This window comes from Macaca nemestrina, chromosome 9, assembly GCF_043159975.1.
Source record: "Macaca nemestrina isolate mMacNem1 chromosome 9, mMacNem.hap1, whole genome shotgun sequence".
In the NCBI taxonomy this organism is placed as follows: Eukaryota; Metazoa; Chordata; class Mammalia; order Primates; family Cercopithecidae; genus Macaca; species Macaca nemestrina.
The window spans coordinates 91,360,694-91,377,632 of NC_092133.1; the positions used below are offsets into that span (position 1 = coordinate 91,360,694).

The 16,939-nt window shown below is 41.9% G+C and overlaps 1 protein-coding gene across 1 annotated transcript in view; it reads right to left on the minus strand.

The window, feature by feature from the left end:
- The window catches only part of LOC105463240 (ankyrin repeat domain-containing protein 30B-like), a 256,388-nt gene that overhangs the window by 64,219 nt on the left and 175,230 nt on the right, over window positions 1-16,939 (minus strand). Inside the window, exon 52 of the mRNA XM_071068724.1 lies at window positions 1,740-2,056. The gene's annotated coding sequence lies outside the window, so the exon portion shown is untranslated. The remainder of the gene's footprint in view (window positions 1-1,739; window positions 2,057-16,939) is intronic.

Genomic DNA, 16,939 nt, shown 5'->3' on the forward strand with positions numbered 1-16,939 from the left:
GGCTAACACAGTGAAACTCTGTCTCTACTAAAATACAAAATATTAGCTGAGCATGGTGGCAGGTGCCTGTAGTCCCAGCTACTTGGGAGACTGAGGCAGGAGAATGATGTGAACCCGGAAGGCGGAGCTTACAGTGAGCCTAGATGGTGCCACTGCACTCCAGCCTGGGTGACAAAGCAAGATCCTGCCTCAAAACAAAAAACAAACAAACAAAAAAAGCTGAAGGGCACCTGGGGCTTCTTCTCCTTCACTGACCTCGGGTCTGCACTGGGCAGCTGCACGGGCCTCCCAGGCCAGGAGGCCCCTGGGGCCCAGTCCCCATTGCACCACCGCATGACTGGTGGCAGTAGGATGCAGAGCTGCACCAGGAGCTGTGCTGCAAGATCCCCCCTGGTAGCTGAGGCTCACTGCCAGGCCCCACTGCTGGCTTGGGCCCATGAGCAAAGAGGTGCAGCTCTGAAAAGAATGAGGGAGACAATGCCAATGCTGCCAGTGCCAACGACGAGGAAAAAGTGTGGCAGCTGCTGGAAAATGGCACGGATCCCTGTGCAACTGACAAGGGCCACACAGCTCTATACTTTGCCTCTTGCAATGGTAATGACCAGATTGTGGCCTGCACCGACCATGACTCTGTCATCACCTTACTGCTACGACGAGGGACCCGGTGGATGTCCTGGACCAAGCTGGACGTATGCCTCCACACCTGGCCAAGACGAAGCAGAACATCCTGCAGGAGGACCACTCCCAGTGCCTGGAGGCTGTGCGACTGGAGGTGAAGCAGATCATCCCTATGCTGAGGAAGAACCCGGTACACCTACAGTGACGTGAACAGCAGAAATGGTTGGACCACCTCTGCACCCACCTCTAGATGACCAGTACCAAAGAGCAGGTGGATGAAGTGCCCGACCTCCCAGCCAGCTCCACCTCCCTCAGTCTTTGGATACAGAGCATGGAGGAGGTAGCAAGAGATGTTCCCTGGCTTCCTGTCACTGCCCCCACTAGTCTCTGAGTACAAAGAGAAAGCCCAATATCTGGGACTTGGAAGCTGCATTTGTCAGGTGAGGACCTCACCGTCATCCCCAGGTGCTATGGGGTAGAGATGCTCTCTCCACAGCCTCAGGGCCACTCCTGGTGCCACAGTCTCCGGCATCTCTGTGGACCGGGACGATAGCCCCCAGCTTCTTCCTCTGGCTCCTGTGGCACTAGGCCAGGCTCTACAGCCTCACCTCAGCTCCGCAGACCTGCACTGTCCTAGCAGACCTCGCTCACCCCATGGCCTCCATGGTGCCCTCACCAGGCCCCAGACCTGTCTGTATGTTCCTTCCCAGCCATGGGCTTGTTTCAGTCACCAGGTGTGGCCTAGGTGGGCACCCTCTGGCCAAGGGGGCTGCCATGGGGGCTGTTGGCTGGCCCTGTGCCTCTCATCAGAACTTAGATATAGACATGTCACCAGACTTTCAAGGAAACACTGCAGTGGGTGTCTCTGGTTGGAGGAGAGGATTGATGAGGGTTAGACCTTAAAAATACAAGTTTAAGAGGGACCCTAGACCCTAAAAATGCAAAGTTAAGAAGGACCCCAAAGCAAAAAGTCCCAACTGCTTTTCTCCCAATCATTAAAACGCGAGAAGGGTGTAATGGTTTTGCAGTCTACTTGCAGTATTTTGCAGCCTAGCGGTACTAGGCTTATAAGTGGCCCCCCACTATGCCCATATTCTGATCCAGGAACCTGTGAACATTACCTTATATGGTAAAAGAAGCTTTGCAGATGTAATGAAGTTAAGGACCTTTGGCAGGAAAGATTATCCCAGCTTGTTTAGGTGGCAAGTTGATGTCCTCACTCGGATCCTTGTAAGAGCAGAGCAGGTGATGGGAGAGTGGTGGGAGGTGTAGTGATGGAAGCAAGAATTGGAGTCATTCAAGGAGGGCATCAAAAGTCGAGGATCAGAGGCTGCCTCTAGAGCCAGGAAATGGATTCCTCCCACAGTGTCTCTGAAGCCACTTGCCCTGCTCCCACCTTGACTCAGTGGAAGGGAATTTAGAATTCTGGCCTCCAGAACTGTAAAAGAATACATATATGTTGTTTAAAGACACTAAGTGTGTGGCTCACGCCTATAATCCCAGCACTTTGGGAGGCCAAGGCAGGCAGATCACTAGGTCAGGAGATTGAGACCATCCTGGCTAACACGGTGAAACCACGCGTCTACTAAAAATACTAAACATTAGCCGGGCATGGTGGCAGGTACCTGTAGTCCCAGCTACTCAGGAACTTGGGAGGCTGAGGCAGGAGAATGGCATGAACCCACGAGGCGGAGCTTGCAGTGAGCTGAGATCGCACCATTGTACTCCAGCCTGGGTGACAGAGCAAGACTCTGTCTCAAAATAAATAAATAATAATTTCTTGCACCAGCAACAGGAAGCTAGCATTGCAGTGAAGCCTCAAAATCCACCTGAAGAACGTTCCCCATGACACATCATTTGGCTGTCTCCCTTGCAACCTCCAGACTCTAGGTATCAGCCCTCACATTAAGCCCAAACGTTAAATTTTCTTTTATAACATGGCCTGGCCCCAGTAGCGACTGCACAATGGTACTCAATGGCCTTAAAATAGAATCTTTGACTTTCAAATTCAACGAAATCTTGAAAATTTTATCTGCTGCAATGGGAAGTGGACCAAGGTTTCCTATATTCAAGCTTTCACTTACCTCCACTCCTGACCTTCCCTTTGTCAGTCTTGCACCTCTTACCAGGCTCTCGACAAACCTATTATCAGAAGGAAACTCAATAGCTGGTTCTGCAGCTAAACAACAGCCCTTAAGCCCCAACCCCTACTACCTGTTTCCCAGCTCCACAGCCCTCATACTCACAAGAAGAAAGCCTCAATCTTTCTGTGGCTGGGGCCACAAACAAGGAGGGCTGGTTCTTTCTAGACAATAAGCTTCTCTTGCCCATGTCCCAGAAACACTCCATACTCACTCACATTCACAGCCTCTTTCACACCAGCTATCATCCTCTCCTTCAGCTTTTATAACCTCACCTGCAGTCTCCTGCCATGGCCACCACCCTTAACTCACTCAGGCCATACCATCTGCAACCAGGTTTCTTTCCAGGGAGCACTCAGACCTCCCACTTAGCCCAGAAATCAAGCTAAAGGGCACCCTCCAGTGTTCAGAGGCCACTACAAAATTGGAAAATTGATTTCATTCATATGCTGCCTCTCAAGAAACATGACTATATCCTCACCCCTGTCACTTTCAACAGGCAGATTGAGGTCTTTTCCACCACCACCAAGAGGACAAAAGAGGTTACTTCAATCTTCCTACGACAAATTATCCCAAGGTTTGGACTGCCTACAACCATGCAGTCTGATCGTGGCCCTGCCTTTATCTCAAATGTAACTCGACAGGTCTCCAAGGCCTTAAACATCAAATGGATCCTCCACATCCCTTATTGCTTCCAATCTTTGGACAAGGTACAGGGGGCCAATGGTCTTTTAAAACAACTAACTAAACTTGCCCTGAAGGTTAAGATCCCTGGCCCATGCTCTCACCCAGTGAGCTCATAAGGTTGAAAGCCCTTCCCTGTCAGCCAATAAACCAAAGCCCCTTCGAACTCATGTATGGGTGGCCTTTCACCCTACAGAGTTTCCCACAAACTACAACTTCCCTCACTGATGAAGTCTGACCCACCCTACATCTCAGGGGCATTCTCCTCAGAGAATACGCTGATGCATTTCTCCCCCAACCAAACCCTGACACCCAGCTCACAACCTTACCCTACAACTCAGAGACTGGGTATGAGTGGATGAATCTCCACCCCATTACCCTAAATGGAGGGGCCTTATCAGATGATACTAACCACACCCATAGCAGCCAAAGTTAAGAGCCTAACACATGAGATGTGGTACTCCTAATCTTAAAAGGTATCTCATCCCCATTCCTCCACACCCCCCACATTTCTACCTAAGTATCTTTCATCTCTCACAGGCACAACATCACTCTGCCTAACCACAGTCCCAGAATCTCTGAAAACTGCCTGCACATGACATTGTCATTTTTTAACCTCCAATCCTTTCCTTCCCATCTTGTCCAGGGCCTCAACTGGTACCCACTTCCAGCCCCTATGAACACCCCAGCTTATTTCTCAACCTAATACAAGAACTTTGGCTCCAAGGCACATTTCAGGATTTCATCCCAACCCAAATCTTTCTTCTCCTTTTGTTTATTCTTTTTGCAGGAACCTCTTCAACCCGATAGGTGGGTGCTTCTTGTCAGTGTCACTCACTAACTATTAAGGCAAACAAAATTATCCTTGTGCTCCAATTGCTGGATTCGTATGTTGGCCCAAACCCAAGGTTCCACTGCTGTTCCAACCCTTCTAATCACTTGGACCAGTTCCAGTATGAATTTACACCTTACCTACTCTGCAGATCCACTTCCAAGGATCCTTTCCTCCTCAATCCATTAGATATGGCCATACTGTCCTACAAAGGATCATAGCTTAGCTCAGACTTATAGCTTCCGGACACCAACTACTCCAGGACCAAGCAAAATCTGTCAGGCTCCCTATTTGGGGTCCTATGTCTACTCAAACCAATTTGGCCACTCTTGCCTTTCTTTGCCTCAACTGCTCTTTTAGAAACTCTTCTTAAAGCACCTTTCTCAGGGCCCTCTCAAAACCCCACTGCTAATACGCCCTCAATCTTCAGCTTTCTTAAGGCTATGAAAACATTCAAATTAATCAAGAAATTGTCTCATCCAATATCTGACCAAGCCTATCCGATTCTCTGGAACCCCATCCATTACCGTTACAATTACATCTCCTTCCTCCCATACTCCTTTATGCCAGTGACGTCCCCCACCCACCAAAATAGAAGGCTTTCCCTGAAGAGATTGTTTTGACAATCCTACCTGTCTTCCCTTTCTTTCTGTCAATTCCACTACCCCACAGCGGGCACTCATAGACAGCACCCACTTCATTCTCTCTTTCCAAAACCAAACATTTCATTTCCTCACCAGCTAAAATCCATTACCAAACCTCTCATTGGAGCTGCCTTTCCCAGCTCCTATTCAGTATGAAACAAAGAAATCATTTTTTTCAGGACAGATTCCAAGAAAATTCTGAAAACAGTGTCACAGTTGCAATACATTTATAGCAACTGCATGTTTTTCATTAAAACAATAATTGAGTCAAAATATAACGTTCTAAACTAAGAAAAAGTTTTCCTTAAATTCACAATCTGTTCTAAAATCACTAGTACGTACCAGGATCTTTTGTGGGTTCAGATTTTACTCTGCTGGGGACACAGTTACAAGTAGAAGTAAACCCTGATCAAGCCATGAGCTGGTGACAGCCACTCCCACAGCATTCGAATACTCTGGACCTCAAAGTGTAACATCACTCACTTGACCAAGGTGAGTGAAAAACTGACTCAACTGAAAACTGAAATGTTTATTTCTTACATGAATAACACGTGTCAGCTGGATTTGGTACTTTAATTCCAATCTATCTTTTGTGGACAAAAGTACAACAAAATACTAGAAGTGTGTGTTAACTTACAAACCCCGCTCTAAGACTTTCCAATTCACAGTGTCGCCAATCCCCCAGGGTTTACCTAAGAACACTCTTATTCAGAAATACCAAGTCAAAGAGGGCATGTTCATAACAACTCCAAATGATTTTCTTGCCTATTAAACTTTGAAATATGTGACATAAGGCCTTTTTATTTTTTTTATTATTATACTTTATGTTCTAGGGTACATAAATCTCAATACTTTAAAAACCAAAACATTTTGAAGGAAGATGGTTAAACAGCAGTAACGAAATTAGATTTTACCTTCCACCTAAAGATATTATTGACATGAGAGCATCTGTTACTGTTACGTGTCCACCTATGTACAAAAAAAGGATTAGATTTAACTTTTTCAACATTTCAAATACAACTAATATTTCCAAAGGCTTTACATATAGGATAACTGGGGATTGAACAAGGTTTTGCAGCTCTGAGTCATACAAGAATAAGCACTGTGTTGGTCATCAAAGACTGTACTTTGTTTTGTCCTGTAAAGAAGAGAAATACGAATGATAATAATCTCACAGCTTTTCATCCTTTCTTCCACCTGCACCTTCCTTCCTTTAATGAAAAAGTTCTTATTTTTGTCAGTGAGAGAAACATAGAAGCATACCATTTCTCTAGTTAAGATAGAATACACAGATAAGACTCTGCTGATGTATACATGACATTATATATATATAGATTTTTGTTTTGAGACAGGATCTCTCACTCTGTTGCCAAGACTAATGTGCTGGGACATGATCATGGCTCACTGCAGCCTCAACTTCTCCCAAGATCCAGCTATCCTCCCACCTCAGCCTCCCAGCTGGCTGGGACTACAGGTGCACGTCACCACACTCAGCTAATTTCTTTTCTATTTTTTGTAGAGGTGGGATCTTTCCATGTTGCCCAGGCTGCTCTTGAACTCCTAGCTTCATGGAAGACTCCCACTTTGGCCTCCCAAAATGCTGGAATTACAGCCATGAGCCATTGTACCCAACCCTGGAGTGTTACGAATAATTCGTCTGGCTTAGAAAAACTGAAAGGAGTGACTGCTAACAGAAACAAGGTATGTGGTGAGAAATACATTCTGGAATTAGTGGTGATAGTTGCACAGCTTGCAAATATACTAAACACTATTGACCTGTACACTTTAAAATGGTGAATTTTATGTTATGCAAATTCTACCCCAATTTTAAAACTGCAAAAAAAGAAAGAAGAAAAAGAAAGAAGAAAGAAAAAGAAAGAAAGAAAGAAAGAAAGAAAGAAAGAAAGAAAGAAAGAAAGAAAGAAAGAAACTACAGAACACTGAAATACTGACCATCCTCTCTACCAAATGTTGATGAAGATGTAGAACAACTAGAACTTTCACTCCCTGCTGGCAGTAATGTAACATGGAAGGATTGCTTTGAAAACTGGTTTGTTGGTTTCTCAAAAAGTTAAACCTAAAACTACTAGAGGATCCAGCCCTACCAATTTGAGGTATTACCCAGAAGAAAAGAAAACATATGTCCTGATAAAGACTTGCACCCAAATATTCATAGCAGCTTTCTTTATGATTGCCAAGAAATGTAAACCACCCAAATATTTATCACCAACTGAGTGAGCAAAATAATCGTGATTATATCATAATGTAGACAAAAAATTGAAATAACTGCACTAAAAAGCTTCTACACAGCAAATAAACAGTCAGCAGAGTAAACAGACAACCCAGACTGGGAGAAAGCCTTCACAATCTGTGTATCTGACACAGGACTAATATCCAGAATCTACGACGAAGTCAAACAAATCATCAAGAAAACAAACAAACAAACAATTCCATCAAAAAGTGGATTAAGGAGATGAATAGACAATTCTCAAAAGAAGATATACAAATGGCCAATAAACATATGAACAAAATGCTTAACATCACTAATGATCAAGGGAAATGAAAATCAAAACCGCAATGCAATACCACCTACTCCTGCAAGAATGACCATAATCAAAATATCAAGATTTGGCATTGATGTGATGAAAAGAAGAACAGTTTCACACTGCTGGTGAGGATGTAAACTATTAAAACCACTATGGAAAACAGTGTGGAGATTCCTTAAAGAACTAAAAGTAGAACTACCATTTGATCCAGCAGTCTCACTACTGGGTATCTACCCAGAGGAAAGTAAGTTATTATAAAAAAAAAAAAAGATACTTGCACACATATATTTATAACAGCATAATTCTCAATTACAAAAACATGGAACCAGCCCAAATGCCTATCAATCAACAAGTAAAGAAACTGTGATTATATACATATATATACACACACACACATATATATATGTTTATCACATATATAGGATGAAATACTACTGAGTCACTTATAAATGAGAGCAGGCAGTATCTGTTTTCTGTGGCTGATTGTTTTACTTAAGATAATAGTTAAGTCAAAATTGAACAAAAGTCATTGAAATTAAACAACTCGGAAATGAGGAGTCACTCTCCAGTTCCTACTTCATTTAATCTTTGTGGGTGCTCCTGTGTTTTATTTTATAGAGCAGGAAGTGTCCTAGTTAAGTTTTTGCTGCTGGTCAAAGAAATGAAAGGAAAAGATAAGAGAAGAAAAGAAAAGAAGATGGTACTATTCTATTCTACCCAAGAATGATCATTCTGTCTGTACTGGTAGAACCTGCCTGGTTTCTTCTTCAGTTCTTTTTTTTTTTCTTTGTAGAGTTAGGGTCTTGCTGTGCTGCCCAGGCTGGTCTCAAACTTCTGACGTTATGTGATCCTCCCACCTCAGTGTCTTATAGTGCTGGAATTACAGGTATGAATCACTGCACCCAGCCTTTAATCAGTTCAGTGAACTCTACAATGTTTGGTAACATGGGAGCCAGTTTTGTTCACTGCTGTATCCACAATGTCTACAGAGTACCTGACACAGAGTAAGACTCATTATGTATTTATTGAATGAATATGTGACTGCGTTAATTTTTGATGGTGGCTGTCACAAATGACCATGAAGTTTAGGGATATCAGATCACACCCAATTTATTATGTTACAATGCTGGAGATCAGAAATCCAACATGGGTCTCGCTGGGCTTAAATCAAGGTGTTTGGAAGCTGGGTCTCCTTCTGGAGGCTCTAGGAGATAATCTGTTTTCTTTCCTTTTGCAGCTCCTAAAGGCTGCAGAAGATCAAAACGAGATTCTGGGGACTCCAACAGGGGGAAGGTGTGAGAGGAGCAAGGGTTGAAAAACTACCTCTTGGCTACAGTGTTCACTATTTGGGTAATGGGTATACTAGAAGCTTAGTCACCACCATTATGCAATTTACCCGTGCAACAAACAAGCACATATATGCCCTCTGAATCTAAAATAAAGCTCAATATTTAAAAAAAGTAATAGATTTATTTTATAGAGCAGTTTCAGGTTCACAGAAATATTAATAAAAACATACAGAGTTTCCACAGACCACTTCCCCCAACTGTTTCTCCTATGTTTATACCTTGTATTGGTGTGGTTCATTTGTTACAGCTGATAAACCTATATTGATACATTATTACTAACAGTGCATCACTCTTTGTGATGTATATTCCATGTGTTTTGACTAATGTAAAATAACATGTGTCCATCATTACTGTATCACAGGGAATAGTTTCATTTTCCTAAAACATCCCTGTGCTCTATCTATTCACCTTTTCCTTCTTCTCCCTGAACCTCTGGAAAAACCAGAAAACTCCTAGAAGATAACATAGGAGAAGAATCTTGGGTTTGGTGTTGACTTTTTACATACATCAGCAAAAGCATGACTCACGAAAGAAAAATTAGTAGATGGGACTTCATTAAAATTTAAAACTTCTAGGCTAGGCAAGGTAGCTCACACCTTTAAATCCTGCACTAAGAGAGGCTGAGGTGGGGGGATCACTTGAACCAGAAGTTCAAGACCATTCTGGATAATATAATAAGGCCATGTCTACTAAAAATTTTTTAAAAATTATAATAAGTAGCCTAGAGTTGTGACTCATGCCTATAGTTCCAGGTACTCAGGAGACTGAGGTGGGAGGATCACCTGAGCCTGGGAGGCAGAGGTTGCAGTGAGCTGATATTGCACCACTGTACTTCAGCCTGAGTGACAGAAAGAGAGCCTGTCTCAGAAAAAAAAAAAAAAAAAAAAAAAAGGAAACTAACAAAATGGGACAAGGTGCCTATAATCCCAGAATTTAGAAAGGCCAAGGCAAGAGGATGGCTTGAGCCAAGAGTTTGACACTACTAGCTTGGGCAACAAAGTAAGATTTCATCTCTACAAAACATTTAGAAATTAGCCCAGTATGGTGGCACCTGTAGTCTCAGCTAATTCAGAGGCTGAGGGAGGAGGATCACTTGAACCCACAAGTTCGAGGCTGCTGTGAGCTGATTGTACCACTGCTTTCCACCCTGGGCAACAGAACCAAGCCCTGTCTAAAACAAAAACAAAAACAAAAACAAACAAACAAACAAAAAAAGGCAAAAGAAAACAAACGAATTTTAAAATGGGCAAAAAATCTGAACAGACACCTCACCAAGGAAGATACACAGATGGCGAATAGCATACGAAAATATACTCCACAACATATGTCACTAGGGAATTGCAAATTAAAAACAACAGGGAGATACCACTACCTTCCTATTCAAATGACTCAACTTCAAAACACAACACTAAATGCTAGCGATGTTGTGAAACCACAGGAACTCTCATTCTTTGCTCATAGGAATGCAAACAGGTAGAGTCACTTTGGAAGATGATATGGCACTTTTCTTACAAAACTAGTTGCAATTTTTTTTAGGGGTGATCTTGCTCTGTTGCCCAGGCTGGAGTGCAGTTTCATGGTCATAGCTCACTGCCGTCTCAACCTCCCAGGCTCAAGAAATCCTCCCACCTCAGTCCCACAAATAGCTGGGACTACAGGCATGCACCACCATGCCTGGCTAATACTGTTTTTAATTTTGTGGAGGCATGATTGTCTCATGTTGCTTAGGCTGGCCTTCCACTCCTGGGCTCAAGTGATCCTTCTGCTTGGCCTCACAAAATGCTGAGATTACAGGCATGGGCCACGGTGCCCGGCCTTAGTTCTAATTTTTAAATTGGAAAATAAATATATAACTTGTTTGAGGTATATAGTGCCATAAGCAGATTTTTTAAAAGAGTGAAATAAAGCTCAAAAAGCAAGTGATAATAGAAGACAAAGTTCCTGGGGGTAGGACCTGTAGCACAAGGAATACTGTGAGTACCTGGATGATCAGCCCATTTACTGGGCAGTAGCACACCTTTAAGTATATATTGTTGACTCTTCATAATCCAGGCAGAATTAAAACTTCACAGTTCAACAACAAACTGACTGTTCTTAAAGAAAACCATTTTTTGGTGGGGTTGGGGTGGGCCAAGGTGTTACTCTGTCTCCCAGACTGGAGTGCAGTGGCTGCAATCACAGTTCACTGCAGCCTCAACCTCTCAGGCTCAAGTAATCTTCCCACTTCAGTGTCCTAAGTAGCTGGGGCTGCAGATGGTGTTTCACAATGCCTGGCTAGTTTTTAAAATTATTTGTATAGGAGGGATTTTTCCATGTTGCCTAGTCTGATTTTGCACTCTTTGCTTGATCTAGGCAGGATCGTGTCTCTACAAAAATTGTGCTGGGATTACAGGTGTTAGCCACTGTACCCAGCTGAAGACTATTTTTAAAAAGGCATAACCTAGAGAAGTTCTTTCACATGACCAATTCCATCTCAGTTCATATGTGTCTAAGAGTTTAGGTCAGCGGTCTTCAAAACGTGATCAAAGGAGACCCACGAGGTAAAAATGATTTTGATAAAAATACTAAGACATTATCTGCCTCTTTCACCCTTGTTCTTTTACAAGTGTTTGGTGGAATTTTCCTACATGAGGTGTGGAAACCACAGATTAAATCCTGATATGAGAACCCACTTGTTTTTTATTATGCCGGACATTCAAGAGAAATGCAACAACGTAAAACAAGTCCACTTTTCTCACTTTTTTGAATTTTGAAAATACAGTTATTTAAAACATGTATTATTTATAGCAATATATAATGGTTTTATTATAATTATGTAGTTAAAAATACGTATTTTAAAATTTTTGTTTTAATTTCTAATTTTAATAGAATAATTTATATGAACAAAAAGTCTTAGAGACCTTCAATAAAGTTAAAAAATGTAAAGGGGAGGGTCCACCACAAAAGTTTGAGAACCAGTAGTTTAGAAATATTCAGAGTCAACCACCTACAATTTGCTACTCATTCAATTTTCTTTTTTCTTTCTTTTTTTTTTTTTTTTGTTGTTGTTTCAGGAGATGGGGTCTCATTCTGTCACCCAGGCTGGAGTGCAGTAGTGCTATCACAGCTCACTGCAGCCTTGAACTCCTGTGCTCAGGATCCTCCCCCATCAGCCTCCTGAGTAGCTGGGCCTGCAGCTATACACCACTGTGCCTGGTTAATTTTTTTTTTTTTTTTTTTTGGTAGACATGAATAAGGTCTCACTTTGGTGCCTAGCCTGGTCTCAAACTTCAGACTTCAAGCGATCCTTCCACCTCTGCCTCCCAAAACTCAAGGATTACAGGTACGTATGAACCACCATGCCTAACACTTGCTCAATTTTCTGAAATAAGACTGTGGGATGATAGTAGGAAGATAAAGGTAGAAAAACAGGAGTGAGTTCTAGTATGACTATGCATGCCTACTCATTCTTTTATACCAAGAAGAACTTTCAGTGGATACATTCCTTACAAACAAAGGCAACTGAACAATATCGTACAGGAACTGCATGAACATGGCCAGTGTCATCCTTTCAAACACGTAGAATGCTTCCCTAATTTCTTCTTTACTCTCTTTCTCTGTGTCTTGCATTTTTTTGCCATCATTGTCATAAACCGCAGAAAGGTAATTGTTCTATTTTACCACCATTTGCTTCATTAATCTGTACTTTGCTTGTATGGAATTTTGCCCAACACACCTCATTACAATTACAGTTTCTAATCTTTTTTTTTTCTTTTTTTTTTTTGAGACAGAGTTTCATTCTTGTTGCCCAGGCTGGAGTGCAATGGCACAGTCTCGGCTCACTGCAACCTCTGCCTCCCAGGTTCAAGCGATTCTCCTGCCTCAGCTTCCTGAGTAGCTGGGATTATAGGCATGTCCCACCATGCTTGGCTAATTTTGTATTTTTAGTAGAGACAGGGGTTTCTCCATATTGGCACAGCTGGTCTCAAACTCCTGACCTCAGATTATCCGCCAGCCTTGGCCTCCCAAAGTGCTGGGATTACAGGCATGAGCCACTGTGCCCGGCCAAAACATTTTTGTTTCTGAGACAAGGTCTCACTGTGTTTTCCAGGCTGGAGTGCAGTGGTGCTGTCACAGCTCACTGCAGCCACGAACTTCCAGGCTCAAGCAATCCCTTCACCTCAGTCCCCCAAGCAGCTGGAAGTACAGGTGCTTGCCACTATGCCCAACTAATTTTTTTTTTTACTTTCCTACATGTGGATTCCAGAGGATTTGTGTATAGACAGAGATGGTAGAGAGTGGGGCTGGAAACAATCTTCTTTGTATACTGAGGGGCAACCGTATATGTTTATATTAATATAGTTATATGGTAGGACACATACTGTTCTATAGACTTGACTGATATTATTAATGACAAGTAATTTTAAATTGAGTGAAATGATTATAATAACAGTAATAATAATAAAGTAGCAACTGGCTGGGTGCAGTGGCTCACAACATAATCCCAGAACTTTGAGAGGCCAAGGCAGGAGGATTGCTTGAGGACAAGTGTTGGAGAGCAGCCTGGGCAACACAGTGAGACCCTGTCTCTACAAAAAAAAAAAAAAAAAAAAAAAAACCAGAACTCGCCTGGAGTAGTTGTGTCTGCCTGTAGTTTCAGCTACTTGGGAGGTTGAGGGGAGAGGATCACCTGAGCCCAGGAAGGCAAAGATTGCAGTGACTCATAATCAGGACACTGCACTCCAGCCTGGGCAACAGAGTGAGACCTTGTCTCAAAAAAAAAAAAAAAAAAATCTAGCTTACTTCTTACCAGGAGCCTGTAAATACTAAGGATTGTTTAGTTCCCCATAACTCTTCCTTATTTCATGTAACCACTCTATCTTAAATTGCTCCCAGATTTCACTGTGCTTGTGCATATGACCTTTTGTTTAGGTTGAATTTTCTCCAAAGATATCTCCAGAAATGAGATGACTGTGAGTCAGCAGGGCATGGATATTCTTACTACTTTGATGTAAATTGCCAAGCTTTTGGGCATCTCACAGTTATAATCCCAGCACTTTGGGAGGCCAAGATGGGAGGACTGCTTGAGGCCGGGAGTTGGAGAAGGCAATATGGTGAGACACTTGTCTGTTATTTAAAAAAAAAAAAAAAAAACATTGCCAAGCTTTACCCTGGAAGGCTTATAAAAAATTCAAATGCCAGTAATAGTATAATAAAGTGCCCATTTCATTGCACCTTTTCCAACACAGGGTATTATGATTTAACCAGCTATTTTTTGTTTATTTTTAGTAGATAAAAGACCTCACATTACTTTATCTTTATTTATCTGTCACATTTCAGCAACTTTCCTTATGTTAGCTTATTAGCTCCAGTTTTTGTCTGTTCATGGTTTTTGTTTTGTTTTTTGAGACAGGTTCTCACCCTGTCACTTGCGCTGGAGTATCGTGGCACGATTATGACCCACTGCAGCCTTGACCTCCCAGGCTCGAGTAACCCTCCCACTTAAGCTTCTCAAGTAGCTGAGACCACAGACGTTTGCCACCATGCCCAGCTATTTGTTGTTGTTGTTGTTGTGGAGATGTTTATGTTATGTTGCCATATTTCCCAGGATGGTGTCAAACTCCTGGCCTCAAGTGATCTTTCTGCCTCAGTTTCCCAATGTGCTGGGATTATAGGCAACCATGAGCAATCTGTGCCCAGTCCCCATTTTCATTTTCTAGTAACAATTTTATTGCAGTATAATTCACATACCATACAATTTATCTATCAAAATAGGCAATTCAGGCAGGACACAGTGGCTAACGCCTGTAATGCTAGCACTTTGGGAGGCTGATTGCTTGAGCTCAGGAGTTGGAGACTAGTCTGGGCAAAATGGCAAAACCCCATCTTTAGAAACATACAAAAATTAGCCAAGTATGGGGGCTCATGTCTGTAGTCCCAGCTATTTGGGGGCCTGAAGCCAGAGGATTGCCTGAGCCTAGGATGCATAGATTGCAGTGAGCTGAGATGGTGCCACTGCACTTCAACCTAGGTAACAGAAGAAGACCTTGTCTCAAAAGAGAGAGAGAGAAAGAGAGAGAGAGAGAAAGAGAGAGAGAGAAATCCAGTGGTTTTTGGAATACTCACAGAGCTATGCATCTATCACTACAATCACATTTACAACGTTTCATTATGCTGTAGAGAAATCCTCAGCTCTTAGCCACTACCTTCTACTTCCCCCATGTCCCTGTGTCTTCATAGGCAATCACTGATTTATTTTCTGTCACTATAGATTTGCCTAATCTGGATCTTTTAAAAATGTGATGGTTTGTGACTAGCTTTTTTTTTTTTCCTCCTAGGGCAATATTTTCAAAGTTTCTTCTTGTCAGCCTGTATCAGTATGTGTTTCCTTTTATAGCTGAATAATAGTCCATGTTTATCCATTCATCAGTTCAGATACATTTGAATTGTTTCTACTTATTGGTCATCATGAATAATGCTGCTATCAAGATTCATGCACAAGTTTTTGTGTGAACATATATTTTTATTTCTCTTAGATTTATATCCAGGAGTGAAATTGTTGCATTATGTGATTACTGTACATTTGTTTTTCCAAATTGGTAAATCTACTTTATTTTTCATTTGTTAATTAGGAAAAGAAAACCAAAAACAAGTTGGTATTACAGGTAACAATGACAAGCAATTCTGTGACAAAATTGTTGTCTGATGGACGCCTGAGTTTTCTGATTTTAGATCCCAAATATTTATAGGCTATGAGAACGTACCTCGCTAGCACTGGTCAAGTCCATGTTTTTGACTCTTTTTTATTATCAGTGAAGAGGGCTTTTTGTTATAGTTTTCATTTTTTTTGTTCTAGAAATTGCCTCAGACAGGGATTGATGTCAGGAGGCTTCAAGAAGAGAAATATACATGAATGGGGGACCCCAGGGTGCAGGTGACAATAGTCACAGATATGGGAGAAACCAGGAAATCTTGCCATGTTAACTTTGCTCATCTCATCATGCTTTGTATTCAGATAAGAATGTCATCCAGAAACACAGCATGTTACTTCTTGTGAGTCTTACTGTTCCACAAAATATACAAGTTTAAAAGTCAGAATGGAAATTAGACTTCAACAAATAATTCAGCCAACTTCAATATTCAAGAAAACTGTACAAAAATATGCCACAATGTTATTTCAAACAGAAAGGCAAGCCTCTACTGATGGGACTTCCTCCTTGATGAGGCTGACTGCTCCTCACCAGACAGGCCTCGGGTTTCTGAAATATGATACTTGAAGAAAACTGGACTGAGTCTATTCAATATTATATTTGAGATTAATTCCAATAAGCTTAAGACATGCCCATTAGACATTTTCCAGGATGTTACTGCCTAAAAAACTAATAATCGCAACACTAAATAATTCTTTACAAGGTTTGTAAACCAATCTGCAACTTTAGGTGTAGTAAAACAGTTAAATATGCTATAGTAAAGATTTTGTTTTTAAAAAGCATTTACTTCCTTGACTGACCACGTGCTTGTGAAGCTAAGGAAACACCTTGACAGTCTCACTTGGGTGGAGAGAAACTTCCTTGGCAAGAGCTGCCCAAAATGCCAAGTCACACACAGCAGACACTCTCTGAGTGCCCCATTTGGGTTGGGCTTTGAAGCCGGCTTTATACAGGGTGTCAACAATCACACAGAGACTTTTAGGTTTTGTTTACTTGTCAAATAATAAAGCAATAAAAAAGACTTTTGGTTTTGTTTGCTTTTTGTCTTCTAGTCTATCTTTCATGCCAGCAGTAGGATTTTGAGGGTGGTTTTCCTCCTTTGGCTGAACCATTCCCAGCATCACAGTAGCAACCACAGCATTCAGAGGAGAAAGCTGTCTCTTTGATGGATTCTTTTAGGAGCACACTTGCTGCTATCCCAGAAGCCCCTGACAAATGTGTCCCCATGTCTCTTGGCTTCATGAACCAATCACTACAGAAGGCATGGGATTAAGTTTTCCCCAGGAATAAGGGAGAAAGTCACAGCACATATGGGAACAATTAGGAAAGGGTGAAGAAGAATGGATGCTAAGGCAAGCGAACATGGCCCCACACCACAGAACTTAACCCGAAAACAAGTGTTCTCCTGACCTTAGGCAGATTCTCCCTTCAAATCT